The sequence below is a fragment of the Eulemur rufifrons genome, chromosome 26, assembly GCF_041146395.1.
Source record: "Eulemur rufifrons isolate Redbay chromosome 26, OSU_ERuf_1, whole genome shotgun sequence".
NCBI lineage: Eukaryota > Metazoa > Chordata > Mammalia > Primates > Lemuridae > Eulemur > Eulemur rufifrons.
This window is the reverse complement of record NC_091008.1, coordinates 3,895,888-3,913,787: the sequence shown is the minus strand read 5'-3', so window position 1 is coordinate 3,913,787 and position 17,900 is coordinate 3,895,888. Positions and strand designations below refer to the sequence as shown.

General features: G+C 37.9%; 1 long non-coding RNA gene across 1 annotated transcript; it reads right to left on the bottom strand.

Moving 5' to 3' along the window:
* Window positions 1-4,866: 4,866 nt before the first annotated feature.
* LOC138375463 (uncharacterized) lies at window positions 4,867-17,202 on the bottom strand. Its single transcript, XR_011231521.1, has 3 exons — window positions 17,021-17,202; window positions 14,331-14,409; window positions 4,867-4,916 (listed from the first exon to the last, which is right to left on the bottom strand). It is a non-coding gene; the product is annotated as an uncharacterized lncRNA (long non-coding RNA).
* Between the last annotated feature and the right edge of the window lie 698 nt (window positions 17,203-17,900).

Here is a 17,900-nt window from a genome sequence, read left to right as displayed (position 1 = left end):
ACCAATTCAAAGCAAAGAGCATATTATTATTTTTTTTTTTTTTTTGAGACAGAGTCTCTCTCTGTTGCCCAGGCTAGAGTGAGTGCCGTGGCGTCAGCCTAGCTCACAGCAACCTCCAACTCCTGAGCTCAAGGGATCCTCCTGTCTCAGCCTCCTGAGTAGCTGGGACTACAGGCATGCACCACCATGCCCGCTAATTTTTTTCTATATATATTTTTAGCTGTCCATATAATTTCTTTCTATTTTTAGTAGAGATGGGGTCTCGCTCTTGCTCAGGCTGGTCTCGAACTCCTGAGCTCAAACGATCCGCCCACCTCGGCCTCCCAGAGTGCTAGGATTACAGGCGTGAGCCACCGCGAAGAGCATATTCTTGATGGAACCGTTGTTCGGCAACTGTGACCTCTTGCACTGATTTGGCAGTTGCCTTCTCTCTGGCAGGACTCACGTGCAAGATGAGCAGTTGCATTGGTCCTCAACGCGGCATCGGATTTTATTATATGCATTTCAGAAGCTGATAGAGGTAATCTTCTATAAGTCTTTGTCTACGTATCATTGAACTTTTACAGTTAAGCTTTAAAAAGTGCATTGCTACATAAAGACTTCCACACTTTAGCTATTTAATTGATTTTCAGTTCTTAAAATCACGTTCTGGAAAATCTAAATTGGTTGGTCTTCACGTGATCTCTAGACACAGATATTATCTTAAAATCCACACACAAATATTTTTCCCTACTATTTTCTTTTTTTTACATTTTCCTGCTTGATAATCTATGTGCTAGCTTCCACCATGGTAACATGCCTCCAGAGTTGGAACCCATTCTATTAAGTGAAGTATCCCAAGAATGGAAAAACAAGCATCACATGTACTCACCAGAAAATTGGTTTCCCTGATCATTACCTAAATGCACATTTGGGAATGATACCAATTGGATATCAGACTGAGGTGGGAGGTGGGGGGAGGGGATGGGTGTATGCCTACATGATGAGTGCGTTGCGCACCGTCTGGGGAATGGTCACGCTTGAAGGTGCTGACTCGGGGGGGGGGAGGGGATGAGTGTATACCTACATGATGAGTGTAATGTGCACTGTCTGGGGAATGGGCACGCTTGGAGCTCTGACTCGAGGGGATAGCCGGTACATGGGCAACGTATGTAACCTGAACTTTTGTACCCCCATAATAAGCTGAAATTTAAAAAAAATAAAAAATAAAATAAAATAAAAAGAAAGAGATTCTTAATTGGAATAAAAACTCAGTGCTCAGGGATTATATGAAAAAATAAATCATAATTTTAGAGCAAGAAATGTTCTTGCGAATCCAATTCACTCATTTTGTTATCAAGGAAGGAAGCTGAGAGCGATTAAATGAATGCTTGTAAAAGGAAGAGTCAAAACTAGAATTACCTATGTTAAAGATATCGGACAAGTGAAATATTCTCCTTTTGATATGCATTTTTAACTAAAATCTTAGACCGAGCACATTTTTAATTTGAACTTATTTTATAAAACATTTGCATACATTTTATTATAGTTGAATGCCTTATGTCAATTTACATGATTAAAGTGCTCAAATTAACAAAAGAAAAAAAAAGAATTAAGTGGTTGAGTGAGCTCATTTTAATCTGATAAAATGCCAGTACTGATATTCTCAAAAATTCCCTCTACTTGACAGCTTCTCAGGAAAAGCATTGCTTTGGCTAGCAAATTAATCTATCTGGAGACACGTTAGATCCTTTCTTAAAAATAAAATCAGGAAATCTGACCTTGACAGTTTAGAAGGCCCAGCATATCCTTATTCATTTGCAAAAGTGGTTCTAGAGTTTCAGATTGCTTTTTCTTTGAAGATAATATGCTATTTAATATAAACTTAGATATCTGTTAAATACCTGAAATCTCCTGAAAAAGCAAACTCAAGAAACCAACAGAAAAGTTCACAATATACAACATTCTTGGGATGTGGAATGGTATTTTAATGAAGGATTCACAAAGCTATGCAAATCAAGGAGTCACTATGAAAACCCTTCCCAGGTTGACGAAGCATTAATAATTTGAGAAAAGACCTAAATTTAGGGCTCAGTTTCATATGATCAATAAGACAAATTTCAGCAGGACTCCATTTCTCTAAGAATGCCAGCCATTGAAACAGAAACAAACAAAACAGAATTGAAGAAAGAACTTCTACTAAGAACCAAAAAGAAATTTACAAAATAAAGCATTTATTAAAATGCTCTATGTGTATACATATATACACATGCACACACACAAGTACCTCATGTATTTCCCTTCATAGTCTATTTAGTCTCATTTTGCATTCAGTTCCAATAAGCTTAGTGGTATCAGTTGCAAGAAATTAAAAAGGTAAAGAAGTTGCATATTACTGAGACCAAATGTCAACTGATAACTCGATAGCAGAGGCGAAAAATCAAAGTCAGTGTACAAACTGTGCAAGAGGTAAAAGGTAGTTAGATTCTGAATACATTTTAAAGATTGGACCCTGGGGGTTTCTTGACAAATTGGGTCTGAGGTGTGAAACAAAAAGAGAGTTGAGAATGACTTCCCCAGTTCTTTTTCCCTGAACCTGGAAGGACAGGGTTAAAATCAAATGACATAGGGAAAGAAAAATTATATGAGGTCACCAAAGAGAGAGTACAAGAATAAATTCTAAATTACAGAATATTCGTTTGTCCTTTATAACCATGATTTTGTCTGCATCATCATGAAAATATTAAATAATGTTTTTTATGTTGTAGTTTCTTATTTTGTATGCACTTACATGAATTTAACTATATATGGTTTTTAGAGAAAGACGGAGATAAAGATATGTTTGGAGAGGTAAAGTTTATTGTAGGCTATTCTTGATATTTTACCAAATGAGCCTATATCCAGGAGTAAAGATTAAATGAAAGACAAAACTTTGCTTTTCCTTCAAACAATTACTTGTTTGCCCTGTGTCTTTTATAGTCTGAGTTTCTCATGATGTGCTTTTCAGGTTTCTTTGTTTCCTTAAATGTAAGCCAAAGCACCTAGAAGTCACTTCAAAATGGCTGGCTTGGCATTGTCAAGAGACAGTAAGTTACTGTCCACTAGGAATATATATTTGGCCATGTATGCGTACTTTACGTAATTTAATGGATTTTCAAGAATAATGTTGTTGTTTTTACGCTACAATGAGAAAAACCTCAGCCATTCGGAGTTTGTGTGAATTTCAGAATTTAAAATTCCTTGAGTTTTAGCAACATGCTTATCATTATGATAAAAATATACAAGCTTTTTAACTTTCAGAATGGGTCACTAAATCCAGAGGATGATGCTCTCAGGATTCTATGTTCCTTTATCCATGATAGATTCTTTTTCCTATAGTTTTACTTTCTAACTTCTGTGACTATACATTTGTAGAAGAGTATTTTCTGCCATTTCTGTCATTTCAAGATTCCCTTGTAGTTGGAGTTCATTGCGGTAGCTCCGTGCGATCGCTTGGGGGTGTGGATCTGTTTTGAGTTTTCATGTTGCCAGGGTTCGTTTGCTGGGTTTTTCTTATCTGAACCCTCTTTTCTGAGTTCTGGTTTCATAGGTTTGAAGGACTCCTGTTCCTTGCTGGGAACCCTCCAGGTAGCTGTAGGATGTTCGGGTAGAGAGCTGGGCGAGACTCTCTCCACTGAGGCTGGTATTGTGGGCATTGCTGTACCCAGGGTCTCCTCACAGGAAACCACAGCAGCTGGGTAAGGTCGTCGTGGGTTCCCGGGTTGTGGGTGTTTGCTCAAACCAGGTTGCGGTGTGCTGGCAGCTTGAGGCTGAGCAGTCCCTGGCAGGGTGTTGGACTTTGAAGTAGCTCCTCCAGCCCTGCTTTGGTGGTGGAGGCTCTGGGGTGGGGTGTTGGGGTCCAGGTGCAGTGGTGGAGACTTGGGGATGGTGTCTTGGGCCTGGTGGGAGTTCTGCAGGCACAGGGGCGAAGCCTCAGGCTCCGGTGTGAGAGCCTCAGAGCTGGGACTGGAGAAGCGCCATGAGTAGGGCCTCTGAGCCCAATGGGGGTTGTGCAAATGGCTCGCCCATCCGACCTGGAGGACGGGATCAGGGCCAAGCGGGCAGGAGACATTGGGGCCTGGATGGCGGATCAAGGCTGAGCAAGCAGCAGGCGACTTCTGGGGCACAGAGGTCCCGCAGAGGCCCTGCCAGGTGTCCAGAGGCCACAGCTCTCCACACCCCACCCGGGACCCACCGAAGCAGCCACTCAAGGGCCCTCCGGTCAGAGCCTGCTGCGCCCCAGGGTGAGAACCTCCAAGCTGAGACTGGGATGCAGCCAGAAGCAAAGCCAGTTAATTAAATTTTTTTAACATCTGGAGGGCAAACAGCAAGTCCTTACCAAATATACAGTGATGGAATAACAAGGAAATGTATTCATACATTAACAGCGTATCTTAATGATAACATGACAAAAACCAAAAACCCAACGAAGATGCTACAGAGATACTAATACTATGGTTTTCTGCACAGGAACCTTTTCGATTCTTAGATTAAGCAATTTTCGGGATGTACGACTTTTAAATCAGAGCTATTGATGGAAGCTTTACCAACCCGATTACGAATTTTCCAGTTAGTAGACACTATTTTGCTCTCAGTAAGTGCTCTCCTACCAGCTGTGATGACTGATCACGCCACTTTTCTGCCAAAAAACTCCTTCACCAGTCCTCTGCCCTCAGCTGTGCCACTCTGAAACGATGTTTGCTCCTCATTAAAAATCTGCAAAGCCAACTGACAAGTCAATCCACCGCGCAAGCCGCCCAACCCAACCTGGCGAGGAGAGACGCAGAGTCTGGTCTTGGTTACTCACGCCATGGACAGGCCGCGCTGTGCACTCCACGCAGTCGTGACAGCAGTCAAGCCACGTGGCCCTGCGGCATCTGTGTCGCTGTTACAAGGCCCTTGAAAAGTAAACAAACCATAAAGTGAATCAGTTGCAGCTTGTGGAGACCATGTAACCCAAGAGGCACTTGTCCCACCTCGCTCACGGAGACTGGCCCCGTGGTTCTGGTCTATCTCCAAGGAGTAAGAAAGGTTTTCTAATCAGATGGGGCTCTGAACAAAGAAATTGGCCATGGTTGCTGGATTCTTGACCCTCTCCCCGTTGGCTGCTTTGACATAGAAAGATCCAGCACAAGAAGTTAAAGCAATCCAGATTGTCAGAGAAGTGAGGATGATTCAATATCATCAGAGTCCCCAGGCAAACTCACTGAATTTTGTGTTTCTGCATTTTTTCCACCCACCCCAGGCCATTTCACGCTGGGGGCTCGGGGGCTCAGAGCTAACTGCTATCCGAAAAGAAAAGTATCGGCCATTTCAAAGTCCATTCTGCTTTTAAAACATCTTTGCTTAAAGGGTGTGTTTTCTTAACAATATAATTCACCCTTTGGTTTTGGGCAATGCTCAGAGCATTTAATGTCCAAAACCTGCAGGAGTTGAAAAGCACCACATTTATTCCTCCACTTAAACAAGACGAAGCTGACCTTCTTCATTGAAAATGCAACAGAAAAATTCAGAGATTTCCCTCTGTACAAAACATCTTGATCTTGAGAAATCTGCACACATTTGCAAAGACCTTTTATGTAGTTAAATGGCAAAGGTATGAAAAATGCAATTGCAGACGGTTATTTTACGGGATCAGGGGTTGCACTGAAGGAAAGAAAAACTGAACGAAGTCAAGAAAATAGTGAAATCATTTGTTATAACAGTAATCTGAACGTAGTATTATATTTCAGATTAGCAGCGTGTCTTGAAAACATTGAGCAGAATCTGGTATATGCACAATGCTACTCAGGGACAATTAGAAGTCATCCAAAGGATGCTCAGACTATTAAGTATCAAGATCATTTTATCTGGTTGATCAACAGGCCCTGGGTGTGCTTGATTAACTAGTACCATGAGAACAGAAATGGAAAAAGGGAAACATTGCTATGTGTCAGGTCAGCCTGGCCATCAGCAATCCCAGCACATGGTTAAGACGACTAGATTGTCATTTTAGGACAAGCCCCTTCCATCTGTACCCTGCTGTATTGCGTCTGGAAAGCATCACTTACTGGAGGGAAAACTAAGAAAATGAATGTGTAGACTTCAAATGAATATATATTCAGAAATAAATAGAGAAGAAAATGAAGGGAAGAGATGAGTGGCATGAATTTTAAATCTGACATATTCTAGCATAGGTTGCATTTCCTAGGAGAAAGTCACTCTACTTCTTCAGGGACATAAAGAATATAAAAAGTTTCAACAAACATAAAAATATAATAAAATCACCAGGTATTCCACATTGAAAATAGTGAAGTAAGGTAGCTAAAATGATTTTATCCATTCATAAAATGGATATATTTATAATTTTAAAAACACATCAGCAGATCGTAATTTCTGAGATGAATAACTTGCAAATAGCATTGGCATATTTTTATGGTTAAATGTCTATATTGTTATTAAATGTTTATATTTAATAATAAGATTTTTATTTTTCCTTCACAATATAGCTATACTCATGCAAAATTATGATTTATCTTTATAGAACTTTTACCTATGCATGTTAAAAGTGTTCTACACACATACACATATTCATATATACATATACACAGAGATAATATGTATAAAATATATACACACAGAGAGATATATCTTATATAAAATATCTATGAATGGAAATTTTAAAACACATAATAATATGAATTGTCATATTAGAGAAAATAATTTTAATTGAATTACTTATACCTGAATTAATGTGTATATTTGACACAGAGTATACATTTTAAGCAAATTTTCAAGCACGATATTAATGTCACAAGTTATATAACTGGTCAAATCTACTGATACTGTCCTTACCAGATATAATCATTGCAAATCTTTCTTAATAAGCATGCTTAGTTAAAAACAACTTTCCCCTGTTTTAAAATAAATTATTTAAGATTTTTCTACAAATGACTGAATATATTAGCAAGATTTAGAAACTACATTCAAATATTTTCTTCCACAGAGAGATTAATTTTTTATTCTAGAAGACAAGCCAAATAACACATTTATTAATATGAAGCACATTATTATATGAAGCACAATGAAGCAAAATAAAAATTTTATGAGCACAATTTATATTTAAGCATTATGCTAGTGCTCTCATTGTTGATGTGATAATACAGTTTTCATTTCAACTGAGCTAAATTTTCTTGCTAATTAAAAATCTCTTAAGAATTTTTTAAATTCTTAAATTTTTTAAATTTAAGAATTTAAAAAAATGATGGGGAGAAAAAAGGAGGAAAGATGGGAGTCATTGCCCCTCTCAAATGAAAATGAATTATGTAAACAGAGACTGCTTAGTGTGGGGGAATATAAGAAAGACATCTCTGACTTTTCTCAGCTTGCCAGGTCTGCGTCTCTTCTATCATCAGCTGTGTGTGCAAAGCAGCTTACAAATCATAATAAGATAACAGACAAAATGCCATTTATGATTCATAATTACATGTTGCATTTTTTGTCTGATATCCTTTCTCAGTCGTATATATGTATATATGGGCATTTATACTGAAAAAGAATATTTTATGTGTATATACATATACACATATAAAACACATGTAAATATTACATATGAGAATGAGCTAGGTGTTTCAGTCACCAAGCTAATAATAATGAACAACTTCCAGAAGTATTGGGCAAAGTGTACGTGTGTGCATTTGCGTGTTGGGAGGGTGATAAGAGAGACAGCATAAGTTTTTGATGTCATCTGCATGGTGAAAGCCTTTTTCAGGCTAATTTTTTGCATGGAAAAATCACACCTACCATCTTAGTTGTCATGAACAAGTCAGATTTTTTTTGTTTGCTGTTTAAATACTGGATTTGTATACAGATGTTCACGTACGCACAAGTTTGATAACTTAGGGAAGAAAGAAGTTAAAATGAGTCTGAACTAGCTCCACCATCTGCAAGTCACTAGTTAGGAGCAGAATGTTTTCATCCGTCATTATGGGTCAGATCTCAATGATTAAAAACCCCAGAGCTTCTCAAGGGTATAATTTCCTGGTTCCCCACCTGCACTCTTCCCCGTGGACCTCATCACCCTTGACTCTAACCAAATTCTGGAAAAGCAAGTTAATTCTAATTGAGAAGCAGAGTTTAATGATACATACAAAAGAAAACTAGTTATGTTGATAACCAGATAAACTTAATACAAGATTTTGTTAAAAAAAAAAAAAAAGGAAAAAATATTTGCTTCACTTTGTCTTACATTTATTATTAACTGATTCCAAAATGATGACGTTATATTAAGAAAGTATAGATATATTTTCGTGAAGTTTCACATCACATATCACCATTGGACCGGAAGTTGCATTCCAGTCGCCTGAGAATCTCAATTTGACTTCTGAATGCTGTCGGGTCAATAAAACCCCAAATGGTTTGGACCGATCACACATCCCCTAGTTACTTAAATCCTCGCACATTTCAAAGGAAATTTAATCAACATAGCCTGATTCATTTACATTTAACTCATCAAAATGGCGTTTGTAGGAGTCATTTGATGTTGAGAAAGTCGTGTTTTTAAGAAATTCTTGAAATCTGTACTTTTCAGAAAGAGAGTGGTATTTCAAGATTAAGCAATTCCTCTCGACCTGTAAATTTTCACTGTTAGGTCAAAACTCAGAGTAGTTTTAGTTTCTAAGGGTACTGAGTCTTCAGTGAAGCGTTCTATCTTTCTCAACCACAGCCAGATCACAGAGCTTTCTTTCGCTTGCTGCTTGTAATTCCACGGAGATGCCTTCATAATTACAAACAGTGCACTGTCGTTGTTCTGAGACAAAACAGCCCTCCATGATTAAGGAACTTATAAAACAATGGGTTGAAATGATCTTCCTAGACGTTTTACTTCTTCTATGAATGGTGCTAACATCAGAAATAAATGGAAGAGCATGTAGTTACGCTGGTAATTTTAAAAACAAATGTGGGAAAAGAGCTAAAACTCTTTCTCAAAACCAATCTGGAAATGTAAACGTTAGCAGATGATTTTTATTTAATATTCTACTCTAAAGCTTTATTTTGTTCTTGTCAAATTAGACAGAATTTGATGTACTTATCTATTATATTTACATTTATAACATGAAATGATAACTATAAACCTCTAGTTTCTTTGAAAAAATTAACTTAGAACAGGATTTGATTGCAAAATGATATTTTATTGGATGGTCATTTGGGAATGCCAATTCTTGCATTGTTGAGCTTGTATAATATCTTGGGATAAACTCATCATTGTATGTGTGGCTATATATGTGTGGAATAAAAAGAATGAAATTGAAAAGAGAATTACTCTGATGGTTTTTATACAATCTAAATCCTGTTTAATTGAAACCTTTATGATTAGTCGTGTTATGTTTTGACAAAGCTAAAATAATGTTAATGCAATAGGAAACTACATGAGATTTCATAGTTAATGTCATTTTCTCCGGAAAGAGTACAGTGGAGACACTAAGACAATAAAATGGTACCAGACCACTTGGCTTTGAATCCCAGCTCTATTACTTAATTGCAGGCTGACTTTGGGAAAATCACATATATTATTTGTGCCTGTTTCCACATCTGCAAAAACAGAGATAACATGTATGTCCCAGGGTTGCGAGGACTCAGTGAGTTAATATCTATAGAGTACTTAGCACTCCAACAATATAAATATTAGCTCTTATAATATTTAGCAGAAAAATAATCAGTTATGTTTGAATTTGAGAATTGTTTTCTTTCTTTGTGCTTTCTTGTATGCATATCCCAAAATAAGATAGTATAATAACATGGAATGTTTATTTTAAATTCAAACAGATGTACTATGTACTTCACATGCCTTGATAATTAGGACTTCATCATCTAAAACTGAATATCAAAATAACCAGATAAACATAAACGTAGCTGGTTCTATGGCGTTGGCTTTCCAGGCTTCTTCCGTTGGCTCTGGAATCTCTAATTCCAGCACTGGTCACTCATCTCCGCTTCAAGCCCTGATTTCCAGTGATGTTTCAAGTACGTCGATGTCGGGCAGTGACCACCAGCACTGCCCATTCTCACTGAACTTCACCTTACCTTCCCCAGGTTTGCTCCATGTTCCAGTGATCTGAGTTTTCTTCATGTTGGTATAATTCTTTTGTCTTTTGGGCTTCATTAATTTCTTCCACTTTTTTCCCCCTTTGTATTATCTATTTCTCTTTTTCTATAGTCTAGACATTCCCTTTACCTGGCTTGTATACGTATCCTCTTAGTTCTCTCCCTGCCACCCAATTCTCTCTTTCAAATTAATCTGTCCATCACTGCTAGACTTCTATCCTTAACACCATCTTCCTTACGCTACCACTGCTCTCTCTCTCTGGGCTCTGTAATCAGGCTCAAATCTTTCGACTGGTTTCCAGTGGCCTGAGTATCCGACTCCAGTATGAACTCATTCCCTGCCTCTTGCATTGACAGAGGTTTCTTCTGACAATGGAACACACCCTGATCATTCCTATGTTTTTGTTCTTTAAATTTTCTCTCCCAACATGAACCCTTCTCCTTTCTTTTCCACACATTTGTATCTTAAATATTTTTAAGGCGTAGATCATATTCTACTCTTTCCAGAGATTGTTTTTGACTGCCCACACTGCTCTCTCCCTTCTAGCAAGTACTGTGGCACTTAGCATCAATGCTAAGAATTTAACATTTCATTTGGTTTTAGTTACTTCACCCACAAATCCAAGACTAGATCATATCTTTCTTGAAGTCTGGGGCAATCCCCACACTGTACATCAAAGCCCTGGGCATATAATGCCCAAGCAAGAAGGTTTTATTAGAGGATTAATTGATTTGTAACTAAAATTTGCATAATTTTAGAAATAACTTTATAGATCTGCTAGCTCTTAAATTTTATACTTGTGAATCAAATTTAGTAAACGACCTTCTGGCAGTTCCTTTATTGAGTCTTACTAAGTCCATGTCATATATCTAAACTACTTTTCCTCATTCTGGTTTATTTTCCCTTCTGCCCCCAGCTCAGGCTTCTTGAGCCAGTGACTCTGTATTGGGTTTCCTACATGATCTCAGTGAACTCCTACTCTTCCTTTTCCTTTATCATTTTAATCAAAACCTGTAAAAACAATGCAAGGTACAATTGTGAAAATTAAATGCCAAATCTGGCCATCTGTGTGGTTACTGTAAAGTTAGGAAGAGTTCAGGTGGTCACTGGAGGGATAATCCAGTTAGAATGGCTGATTTCAAAAGGAAATGCCTCTATGTCCCATTAATGTTCAAAATTTTCTATCGTTTCTTAGTGTTATATGAGCATGAGAGAGTTATTGCATTGTAGTTTCTTTAGTTGTTATATATTAATAGGTTTATAGATATAAAAACAACAATCAAATATTTCCAAAGCTCAAAGTACATTGACTTATGATTAACTTTTGGTTTTAATCATGATATTCAAATTCTTGACAGTCAACATTTTTCTGAATCTGGCCCTATCTTATCCTTGTCCATTAATCCACCATTGTGACCTAAACAAAAGCCTGTTTTTCAGTCTGGTCTCCTCATTGTCCTAGAACTGCCTACTGTTTCCCTCTTCCAGAATGTCCTTAACGCTCTGTGCTATTTGTCCCAACTCGGATTTACAGTCTTGCTCTATCTCCCTCTCTCTAGTCCCTTCTCTGACTAGCGATCTCTGTTCTTTAATTTCTAGAGAACTTATCAAATAAAATACAATTTAGAATTAATTGCATGTCTGTTTTGTTAGTCAATGTTTCAAACACACATCTATTTTACCTGTGTCTAGGTTGTAAGCATGTGGCATGTAGGGACTGTGTAACTGTTGTAAAAATTAAGCAGTTCACTCCCTGGCATGGGCTCTATATGTAATTGATGCTGAATAATTTCTTTTGGATAATAAAATAATAAATAATTTCACATGTTTTAATAACTGCCATAAAGGCAATTTAACACTATGCATGAGATTTATTAGAGATTTATAATCCAAGAGGTTGATAATTATTCTTGTTAATTATCTGTCCATCATGTAGTATTTTAAGTCTACTTCAATAATAATATAAATAACTAATAATGATAGTAATATGAAGAAGAACTAACATTTAATGAATGCTTAATATGTTCTAGGCACTCTCCTAACCCTTTTATGGATTAACTGATATAATCCTCATAAAACCCCATAAGATAGACATTATCAATATCCCAGTTTTATAGATGAGGAAGCTAGCATTAAGAGAAGCTAAATAATTTGCTCCGGATTCCACAGAACTAAAGATCAACAATAGAGCCACAGCAAATGTTTACTGAACATCTACCAACTGGGTTCCATCAGGTGGCTTACTTTATTTTTCAATACCACTCACTAATAGGTATCATCACATTTTATGTAGAAACAAGAATTGATAGTTTATATGATTTATCAAAAGTTATATCACAAAAAACTTTTGATACAAGGCCAATAAACATTGTACTTATTAGCATACTCATGACATAATATCAAGTAGTATTCTTTTATGTGGTTGGTTTGGTAATCAAGTCATATTTATGATTATGGGTATATTTATATAAAACCATTCTAAAATAAAATCTTCTAAGGATAGCAAGGTAGGTTAGACCAGGAGGCAGAGTTAGCATATGCTTATGACCACCAGGAAAGCAAAGACTTTTAAGCATATTTTGATGTTTGTTATTTCAAAAAGAAGTATGGTGTGAGTGTAGTACAGAAATTTTATAGTACATTCTTTATTACTGGTTTCTGGTTTAGTATTTGGATACATTCATCAGCTGCCTCTGTTCTTCACTTGCTACTACCTGACCTCCACACCCTGCTCTATGACTTTTCAGATTCCCCCAATGAAGGGCGGAGTGTAGTTTCCCATGTCTTGGCTTCAGGTTTGGCCACCAGGCTTTGCTTTGGTCAATAGAATAAGACAATTGACAGTAGATCAGCTCTGAGCCAGGCCCTAAGAGCTCTTGTTTGTTTCATGGCTCCTTCGTAGGCCCCTGCCTTCAACTTAAAAAGAATATGCCTGGACTAGCCAGCTGGTCCCAGCAGCAGCATGAGAAACACACAGAGCCCAGCCAGACTGTTCCCACGGAGCCCAGTCTAGATCACCCGAGCTCAGCCAAAGCACCGAGCAATGCCAGCTGAGATCAGCAGACCCACGCAGCTGCTCTGGGCTTAGATCAGACGACCCCCAGCTGTCAGGATAAACACCTAAATAAATATTGAATGTTGTAGATTGATGAGAGTTTGTCGGAGTTTGCTACACAGCATCCTTATGGTCAAGAGCATTGCTTTTAGTGGAAATTACATAATGGGATATGGGGAGAGGACCATGACCTTTTCACTAGTTGGAGCTACAAGAGATCTTAATCTGACACTTTAGGGTGGTAAACGGGATTTGTTTTAAACATATTTATTTGCCTGTGTGTGTGTGTTTTGTTGGTTTTGTTTCATGGCGGGGCAGATATTTTTCTGATACTTCATTGAAAAATTAGAAATAAGGTACAGTGTAGTGAGGTAAGGATGGAAATATACAAAAAGTGTCATTTTGGGTAGCATCTATCTTTCTCTACAATCGTCAGCTTAAATGCCTGTTCTTGTGAAAGGTTCCTGCCTTTTCAAATCTGGGTTAATCGTCCTCTCGTCTTGTGGAAAGATGAATGTAAATAGTCAAAGATGATCATGGTGCACTGATGTTCTCATTTGTCCTGGGTAACATGAGGTCTGGTGTTGGGACTACCCAACTGTCACACACACGCGATGTTTAAGGTGGGAACAGAGGCCTGCAGATCCTGTAGTTTCATCGTCTCCAGAACTTTGTAAAATCTATTTTTGAAAACATATTCTTTTGACAGCACTATTTTCCAGAGCATATATTCCTTTTATGAGGACTAGAGTTTGAAAATTAAGCCATGTCATGGATCATTCCGTTAAAATTAATTCTAAATTTGGCTCCTAAACATCATGGTATAGTGGAGAGTATAATATTGGAAATGAGAGCCCTAAGTTTCTATATTGTGTGATTTCTAGACTTTAGTAATCTCATTTTCAAAACAAAAGCATTGATTAGATAGTCTCTAACACCTCTTGAAACATCAAATATTCCACTGTTTTTAAAGAATGGGAAGGCAGAACACAGGGTCATCTGATCTTAGCTCCCTCTGAAAGTCCAGGGCGTATATGTCCTTATTTAATATTTTCTTTGTTGCTCTGATGTCAAAGGAATTAAAAAGTAGTTATAATTTCAGGACAGACACCTTTATATGAGCAAATATTTTAAAAACTAGAATGCATACGTTTGAATATTAACAAGACTTACCTCTCATCTCTAAGAATATGAATGGGTTTAGATTTTTTTCTTTCTCCTTTTCCGTATTTTCTCTACATTGATGCAGTCCCTTTAATAATCAGGAGAAAAACTATTAAAATGTGTGCGGATCTCATCAATCTTGCAAAACGAAACAAAAAATATTTTCTTGGCTTTCTCTTTCCTTTCTGCTCCCCACTGCCAAAGTTTTCAAAAACAGAATTACACAGTATGTCATAATTTTGGCTTGTTCGGAGATCTGCAATGGCTACTGCTGCCTTTATGGAGAAATGGAAAGGCCAGAGCCTTCACAATCAGGTGACACTCTCTATTTGCAAATTTATCTCCCGGTTGTTCTTCCAAGGATTCAGGTCGTGGATCTAGCAAATTTCATCACTGTCCTCTGGACAAATCCAATAAACTCTTCAATATAAATATTCATTCAGATACCTCCCCCTGCCTTCTACCCGTGACCCATTGGCCCAGGTTCAGTCCCCACTTTTGCTTGAAGATCAAATCTCATCTCTTCCCTCCCTATTTGAGCATATTTTTATAACATTCTTCTCTGAACCCCTGCAGTATTTGTATCTGTAAGTCTTATTTTGGCACTAAATTGTGTATAACAATTTGGCACTGTTTTGTGGGTCTCATGTTTAGTGTGTATGTCATTTCTTCAGTAGACTATAATCAATTAACAAGTTGGAATCCATCCTTTTCATTAAGCAGGTATATATCTGTGTAGAGATACTGAATAAGAGCATGTGGATTTAATTGATAAGTGCATAAAAGAGAGTACGAGGCACGTAATTTCAGAAGTATCATAACCGGTACTTGAGGAGAACAGAGAAAGCTATACCAGGGAAGGAAAAATCCATGTGTCCAGGAAGACCTCACAGGACTAATAAAACCTTGGTTGATTAGATGGTTACATTAAAAAAAAAAATAACAGAACTAAACAAAAGTATATGCCAGTGATAACTAGATTTAAAAAATATATAACTACCAGTGAGAGTCCAGGAACTCTGGAATTTTTAACCCGAAGTTAGTCCAAGGCAAAAAGGGGGATGTAGGGGCCAAAGGTGGCAAGTGCTGTTAATCAAAGTCAAAGCGGAGCTTAACTCCATGCTGTTGTGTCAAGCAAAATTAAGATAATCAATTAGTAAAGATAAATTAGTCAAATAATAGAGGTGCTCTGAGAAGGCTGATAGAGTGAGGAAGGTGCAATAATAACGTCAGATCTCTAATTACTAAAAGACTTGGGCCAAAGCAAAAGGTTCTGTCACCGATAGCTTGCATATGATGCAGAAACTCAATTACAGGGGTCAGTGCAGCGAGGTCAGAATGCTGAGTAATAAATTCAATATCCTCCCAAACTAGAGACAAAATTTATTCTAAAGGTGAGGTTGGCCCTCAGCCTGCAGTTGGGGAATGAGTAGAGCTAGCTGCCATGACAGTAGTCGACAACGATGAAGCCCAGTAGAGGAAGCTTCCATCTGCCAATGAAATGGACAAATCCATCTTACTTCTGCATTCTGCAGTGAATGTGTTGATATTTTCTTCTGCCTCGCTTTCCGTTATCTGAATCAAAAGTAGAATGATGCAGCTCCTAAAAACAGTTGGAATGGATCCATTCCAAGAGAAGCACCATGGAAGATTTGCCTGTAGTATTTCCCTCCGTTTGGGGGTTTTCCAAATCCCCGTTCTTCCTACAATGGAATATTTTGCCATCATCACTCTGATTCTGTAAGCAATTCTTAGTCTTCTAGTACATTCCTTTTCGTGAAGGTAAATAGAATTGGATGGATTTGAATCAATATCACTAATTCATGTGTCATCTTAACACACAATGTAAAATACTGTCTATTAATATCTGTGTTTAGAATTGTATGCACTAAAGCGTGCATGACTAGACAACACCACTAATTTCCTCAAATGCCATTTCTAATTTTGTATTCGAGGAAAACAGCAAACATTGACTTTACCCACCAGTTATTCTTGGACGGTGATTTTTATTTGTCATAGAAGTGTCTTTTATGCCTGTATCCCTGGCGCTTAAAAAAGTCCTTGACACGCAGTGAGACTTTGATAAATGTTGTTTTGAATTAGCGTGCTCCTTCACAGCTATTATTGAAGGGATATTTCGCCTTTCCATCGAATCCAGGCATGATTTAGGTTTCGGAGAATTTAAGTAATTCAGGGGCTTTTGGTTTAAAAAGTGTCACCCATCCACGGAAGAGTTAAGTATGTATTCTCAAAGCAAGATGTTAACCATATTTATAAAGCAAAATTACATATGAAGTGCTAAAAAATAATCTAAAAAGTGATGATCAGAAAGAAGAGACTGCCAGTTGGAAACTTTGACAGCGAAATGCACTTATATATGCATATATGTGTGTGTGTGTGTGTGTGTGTATATATTTATTTGTGTGTGTGTGTGTGTGTATATATTTATTTGTGTGTGTGTGTGTATCATACTTGTTCACCTGAAAAGTGACAGCAAGTGCCAGTGATGTGAGTCCCATGCACTCAGGGCTGCACCTCCTGTCCACACACTCTCCTGCCTCCAGTTCCCCAGTTCAAGATCAGGGGCCTGAGAGAGGCAGCACTCTGGCTGCTATTAATTGCTATGCCCAGGGAAAGAGGCAATTTACCAGATAACCGGGTCCCCAGCCATACAGGGCCTTAGAGATTAAAATGATCACCTTGAATTGCACTCAGAAGCTAAAAGGCAATCAGCGCAGGCGGCCAGAGCACAGGTGTGACACGCTTCCTGTGGCCAATCTAGTTAAGCAAGCGGACCGCAGCCTTTGCAGGGTCTGAAGTTCCGAGTGGTCGCTGAAGTGCTGCTGTTCCACGCCAAGCTTGCAGCTGGAACGGAATACAAATTTTTCGTGTGTTTGGGGGTTTCTCCTGGAAGAAATAATTTTTAAAAGAGAAAATAAATGAAAATGTTTATGAAACAGACTCCAGCGAATTGGTTCAAATCAAAGGGTGCCAGTAAAATCCAATGTGCTGTTGAAATGATGAGCCAGGAAGTTTGAAGACATGACGCCCAGCACATCTGTAAGTTCTTAGAATATTCGCGCTTGCTTCTCAAACTGGAAAATCGCTGGAGACACGAGCGTGCTATTTCCTCCCGGAGTTCATCCGCACTTTTTAAACGTAGGAAATACTATTTACTATCACAATTGAAGTCAGAGCTAAACAAACTCATTTAATAATGGAAGCGTGTGGAAAGGCTTCCAGAGGGGCAAAGGGTCCTTCTAATATCCAGGGGTCAGTGTAAGAATCACATTGGATAAACACGAGAGAATGGCTCATGGTTTAAGTATCAGGTTCGACATTTTGAGACTCCTTTGGACATTTGGTTTAAATCCCCTTGTGGTTAGTAGTCTTTCGGTGGTAGATAAACTCAATTTGTGCAATGAACTATGCTTTTCCCTTTATGATCTGCTGTTATCTGCCTCCCTGTTGTACTTTCGTGGTACAAGAAAGTCCCATTTGTACCTGTAACTCTCAGTTAATAGCAGCAGGAGGAGATGACACCATCCTTACTGATCTTACTTGCAAGCTGAAACTCAC